Source organism: Salvelinus sp. IW2-2015, unplaced genomic scaffold (assembly GCF_002910315.2).
Source record: "Salvelinus sp. IW2-2015 unplaced genomic scaffold, ASM291031v2 Un_scaffold6922, whole genome shotgun sequence".
NCBI classification, from domain to species: Eukaryota; Metazoa; Chordata; class Actinopteri; order Salmoniformes; family Salmonidae; genus Salvelinus; species Salvelinus sp. IW2-2015.
This window is the reverse complement of record NW_019948183.1, coordinates 37,995-44,971: the sequence shown is the minus strand read 5'-3', so window position 1 is coordinate 44,971 and position 6,977 is coordinate 37,995.

Below are 6,977 nucleotides of genomic sequence, written 5' to 3'. Positions count from 1 at the left end.
CCGACCCTGTGACTAATGCTTTTCTGGGGTAAATACTGTATGTTTGACTGTTTGCGTGCTTACAGTAGCGTGAGCATTGTATGTTGACTGGTCTTTAGTACTGCAGTAGACTAGACTGTATGTTTGACCTGGTCTTTAAGCTGCTACAGTAGATATACTGTATGTTTGATCTGGTCTTTCTGGTATGTTACAGTACGGTAGACTGTTGTTTGACATGGTCTTTATTGTAACAGTAGGATCCAAGATTTATGGTGTTTGACTGGGCTTTGGGTACTAGTAGGTAGACTGTATGTTTGACTGTCTTTAGTACTGCAGTAGATAGACTGATTTTGACTGTTTGGGTTATTAGGTAGACTGCTATGTTTTGGACCATTCTTTGTGGGTTATAGTAGGTAGATGTATGTTTGACTGCGGTCTTTAGGCTACTGCAGTGTATAGACTGTATGATTGACTGGTCTTTGGGAGTTATAGAGGGTAACTGTATGTTGACTGGTCGTATAGTATTACAAGTAAAGTAACTGTATGCTTTGACTGGTCTTCGGGTTTATAGTAGGCTAGACTGTATGTTTGACTGTCTTTGGGGTTATAGTAGGTAGACTATATGTTTGACTGTCTTTATGCTACAGTGGGTAGAGAAGCTTCCTGAGGCTCGTATATCAACGCTCTTGCTGCTCTATTATCCCCTGTGTGTTTTCTTCTGCAGACAAAGCAGAAGCACAACAACAACACCACACACACACACCACTCACACACACACACACACACGCACACACACCACACACACACACACACACACACCACACCACACACACACCCACACACACACACACACACAACACATGCAAACAGGTGCAGGTTCAAAACACAGCTGCCACAGTCTTGTAGCCATCAACATTTCATCAGCAGCACAGGTGATCAGAACCACAGCAGTCTTCTAAATTTACTTCAGACAAACACAAACATCCACACGAATACGTTGGTAGTTGGTCTGTGAGTGGTGTTTGTGTCGTGTGTGTGTGTGTGTGTGTGTTTTGTGTGTGTGTGTGTGTGTGTGTGTGTGTGTGTGTGTGTGTGTGTGTGTGTGTGTGTGTGGTGTGTGTGTGTGGTATGTTGTTGTGTGTTGTTGTGTTGTGTGTGGTATAATAGTATGTGTTGTGTGCATTCCCCACCTTCACTGTGTGATGGGCTATGCTGAGCATAGCAGAGATAGATGACCTCTATAAGTGGTGAAGTGCTTGTGGGCTGTGATGGTGTATTAATGGTGAAGTTGGGAGTGTGTCTAAACCACAGAGGTAGGAGACTCATAGTGTGTGAAGTGATTGTGGCTTGATGTGGCATTCAATGGTGGAAGTGGATGGTCCAAACCACTAGAGGTAGAGACCTCTATAAAGTGGTGAAGTGCATTTGGGCTGTGTGGTGTATTAATGGTGGAAGTGGGAGTGTTCTAAACACAGAGGTAGGAGACCTCTATAAGTGGTGAAGTGCATTGTGGGCTGTGATGTGTATTAATGGTGAAGTGGAGTGTGTCAAACCCAGAGGTAGGAAGACTCTACTAAGTGGTGAAGTGCATTGTGGCTGTATGGTGTATTATGGTGGAAGTGCGAGTGTGTGTCCAAACCACAGAGGTAGGAGACCTCTATAAGTGGTGAAGTGCATTATGGGCTGTGATGGTGTATTAATGGTGGAAGTGGGAGTGTGTCTAAAACACAGAGGTAGGAGACCTCTATAAGTGGTGAGTGCATTGTGGCTGTTATGGTGTATTAATGGTGGAGGGAGTTGTGTCTAAACACAAGAAGTAGGAGACCTCTATAATGGTGAAGTGCATTGTGGGCTGTGATGGTGTAATAATGTTGGAAGTGGGAGTGGTCTAAACCACAGAAGTAGGAGACCTCTATAAGTGGTGAAGTGCATTGTGGGCTGTGACAGTGTATTAATGGTGGAAGTGACGGAGTGTGTCTAAACCACAGGAGGTAGGAGACCTCTATTAGTGGTGAAGTGCATTGTGGGGGCTGTGATGGGTATTAATGGTGGAAGTGGGAGTGTGTCTAAACCAAAGAGGTAGGGAGACCTCTATTAATGGTGTGAAATGCATTGTGGCTGTGATGTGTATTAATGGGGAAGTGGGAGTGTGTCTAAACCACAGAGGTAGAGACCTCTATAAGTGGTGAAGTGCATTTTGGGCTGTGATAGGTTTTAATGGTGGAAGTGGAGTGTGTCCAAACCACAGAGGTAGGATACCTCATAAGGGTGAAGTGCATTGTGGGCTGTTATGTGTATTAATGGTGGAAGTGGGAGTGTGTGTCCAAACCACAGAGGTAGGAGACCTCTATAAGTGGTGAAGTGCATTGTGGGCTGTGATGGTGTATTAATGGTGAAGTTGGAGTGTGTCTAAACCACAGAGGTAGGAGACCTCTATAATGGTGAAGTGCAATTGTGGGCTGTGACAGTGTATTATGGTGGAAGTGGGAGTGTGTCTAAACCACAGAGGTAGGAGACCTCTATAAGTGGTGAAGTGCATTGTGGGCTGTGATGTTATTAATGGTGGAAGTGGGAGTGTGTCTAAACCACAGAGGTAGGAGACCTCTATAAGTGTGAAGTGCATGGTGGCTGTGAATGGTATTAATGTGAAGTGGGAGTGTGTCTAAACCACAGAGGTAGGAGACCTCTATAAGTGGTGAGAGTGCATGTGGCTGTGACAGTGTATTAATGGTGGAAGTGGAGTGTGTCTAAACCACAGAGGTAGGAAGACCTCTATAAGTGGTGAAGTGCATTGTGGGCTGTGACAGGTAGTTAATGGTGGAAGTGGAGTGTGTCTAAACCACAGAGGTAGAGGACCTCTATAAGTGGTGAAGTGCATGTGTGGGCTGTGACAGTGTATTAATGGGGAAGTGGAGTGGGTTCTAAACCACAGAGGTAGGAGACCTCTATAAATGGTGAAGGAGGAGATAAAGACACTCTGCTGTCCTCAGCATACTGAGGCTTAGAACTGTTCCACTACAAAACAGCATTGCTTTACACACCACACACACAACCACACACACACAAAACACACACCACACACCACACACACACCCACACCACACACACAACACACACCACACCCCACACACACACACACACACACACACACACACCACACACACACACACACACACACACACACACACACACACACACACACACATCACACACACACACACACACACACACATTCTACTACAGACATAAAAACACACACACACACACACACACATTCTGCTACAGACATAAAACACACACACACACACACACACACACACATTCTACTACAGACATAAACACACACACACACACACCCACCACACCCTGTTTAGAGTGACAAGAAGCAGAGAGAGAGAGAAGGGTGTGTGGGGCTTTATTCTAGTCCTCTGTGTGTTGAAGACACACATTATCTTTCAGACAACTTAGAAACAGATGGACTATTTGGAGTTGCCCTTTACACTCGTACTGTACCTGATACGCTTGAACATGGCAGACTTGGACACTGATAAATGCCTAAATTTGGAACGCTGTGGCTGTACAGTAACATGCCATACATGACGTCCAAGCTCAGGCGCTCCACTTCACAGCGCTGTATGAGTTTTGACTGACAGACGTTCTGAACTTGAGCACCTCGCGTCCCCCATCCCTTCTGCTGATTGGGCAACTTTTGCAAATGTTTGGTTGTCTGAGTGAGGGAAATAGAGTACATTAAGAGGACTCTATATGTTCTGAAAGATGAGATGTTTGAGGATATAGTAAATAACTCTATGATGTCATGTAAGCAAGCCAAACACCTGTGAGTCCAAATGTAGACCATATCATGAAACTTTCACATAGTGTTGACGTTTGTAATCACTATGTTTGAGATACAGTTACTAGATGACATGTGTCATACCCTGGGTTGTTCTGTACAGAATGAGCCTGTTAACTGGTACAGTTACTAGATGACATGGTGTCATACCCTGGGTTTTCTGTACAGAATGAGCCTGTTAACTGTACAGTTACTAGATACATGGGTCAACCCTGGGTTGTTCTGAACAGATGAGCCTGTTAACTGTACAGCTTACTAGATTAGCATGGTTGTCATACCCTGGGTTGTTCTGAACAGAATGAGCCTGTTAGCTGAACAGTTACTAGATGACAGGTGTCATACCCTGGAGTTGTTCTGAAAACAGAATGAGCCTTGTTAACTGTACAGTTACTAGATGACATGGTGTCATACCCTGGGTTGTCTGAACAGAATGAGCCTGTTAGCTGTACAGTTTACCTAGATGACATGGTGTCATACCCTGGGTTGTTCTGAACAGAATGATGCCTGTTAACTGTACAGTTACTAGATGACATGGTGTCAATACCCTGGGTTGTTCTGAACAGAATGAGCCTGTTAGCTGTACAGTTACTAGATGGAATGGTTGTCATACCCTGGGTGTCTGAACAGAATGAGCCTGTAGCTGTACGTTACTAGATGGAATGGTTGTCATACCCTGGTGTGTTCTGTACAGAATGAGCCTGTTAGCTGTACAGTTACTATTGATGACATGGTGTCATACCCTGGTGTTTCTGTACAGAATGAGCCTGTTAGCTGTACAGTTACTAGATACATGGTAATGTCATACCCTGGTTGTTCTGAACAGAATGAGCCTGTTAGCTGTACAGTACTAGATGACAATGGTGTCATACCCTTGGGTTGTTCTGTACAGAATGAGCCTGTTAGCTGTACAGTTACTAGATGACATGGTGTCATAACCCTGGGTTGTCTGTACAGAATGAGCCTGTTAGCTGTACAGTTACTAGATGACATTGTGTCATACCCTGGGTTGTTCTGAACAGAATGGACCTGTGTTTGTCTATTGTGAAGAAAATATACCACGAAACACGTACCTGAGTGGACTGATGACTCCTTTCTATCCGCTCCAAAGTGATGATCCATTTCCCTYAATTGCATGTTCCAAACAACACAACAACACAACTACAAGTGTGTTTGCACTACGTCCTCAATGGCACAGTTAAGAGAGCCCAAAAAGTACCTTATAGTCAGCTCAAGACTCTTCTTTGAGTTATAAAAGTGCATTGAAATGACTTAGAGAACGGTGTACACTTTACAGAGGTGTGTGTCCACTTGGAGACACCAGTTAGTCCTCTCACTCAAACTCTTGTCATTTTCTTTGTCTTATGTTGCACCTACCACACATTTTCCAGAAATATTCGTATCATGTTACTGAATGTATCCAGAGTATTTTCTAATTTTGTTAAACAAATGCGGCAACAAGTACAGTAAATGTAAAATGCACATTAAGTCGACAGTGTAATGTTTGTATTTAGTCTTATGTCAGGTGAAGTGTTGTGTCCTCACCTTTGGTCTAATCATGTTCCTATAATCGCCAAACGGTTCACTTTCCATTGCTACCATGGTTATGCATACGCTTTCATATTTCTTCTGTAAGAAACATTTTAAACACACACACACTCCAATTTAGCCTTGTCCATATACTGTAGGCCAATTCCCACGAGTGTAAAGGGTTAAGAACAGTGGAGGCTGTTGAGGGGAGGACGGCTCATAATAATGTCTGGAATGGAGTGAATGTAATTACATCGAACACAAAGAAAACCATATATTTGATGTATTTGATACCATTCCAGTCATTCCTCTCCAGCCATTACCACGAGCCCGTCCTCCCCAACTAAGGTGCCACCAACCTCCTGTGGTTAAGACAACTAAATCAATCTGTGATCCTTCCAATTTCTTTAAACAGTTAATCCACTGATGTGTGCAGATTCTTCCCCTTCTCTGCCTAAGCACGTTTTGTCAGACACTGGCATCATTACTGAAAAAAGTGTGATATGGGATGCTTTTAATCATCATTTTATTTTGTCAGGCTGTTTATTTGAGAGGAATGGTGGTTTAAATAACCTTGGTCAGGCAGTTTGTTGCTCTTCCCTCTCCCAGCCTCAAGCTGACTCCACGGTTAACCTCTCAACTACTGGTGAATCAGTATGTTCTGACCGCCTGCTTGCTGAATCATTTACCCATATCTTTAACCTGATGATTATATCTGGTACTATCGCCAAGGTTTGGAAGACGGCTCTGGTACTCCCCCTTCACAAGTTGGTGAGCCTTGTGACCTACGCTGAACAAAAATATAKATGTAAAGTGTTGGTCCTCTGTTTCATGAGCTGAAATAAAAGATCACCGAAATGTACCAATTGCACAAAAACCTTAAATGTGCAGTTTTGACAAACAACATAATACCAAAGATCTCTCAAGTTTTGAGGGAGCGTGCAATTGGCATGCTGACCTCTGGAATGTCCACCAGAGCTGTTGCCAGAAAATGTAATGTTTATTTCTCTACTAAGTTTTTTTATGTTACAAAACAGAACAGTCAAATGCCTTTCTTGCAAATTCAAAACCCAACAATGCAATAATCAAAAACAATGTAATACTAGACAAAACACACAAGAAATAAGAATAAGTAACTGAAATACACAATAAAGTAAGTATACTATATACATGAAATATTTAAAAAGTCTGATCCAATACCATATTTAAATGTGCAGGGATACTGGAGTGATGGAGGTACATATGTATACGTGACAGGATACTGGAGTGATGGAGGTAGATATGATAGGGTAAGTGACAGGGATCTGGAGTGATGGAGGTAGATATGTATAGGGGTAAGGTGACAGGGATACTGGAGTGATGGAGGTAGTAGATATGTATAGGGGTAAGGTGACAGGGATACTGGAGTGATGGAGGTAGATATTATAGGGGTAGGTGACAGGGATACTGGAGTGATGGAGGTAGATATGTATAGGGGAAGGTGACAGGATACTGAGTGATGGAGGTAGATATGTATAGGGGTAAGGTGACAGGGATACTGGAGGTATGGAGGTAGATATGTATAGGGTAAGGTGACAGGGATACTGGAGATGGAGGTAGATATGTATAGGTAAGGTGA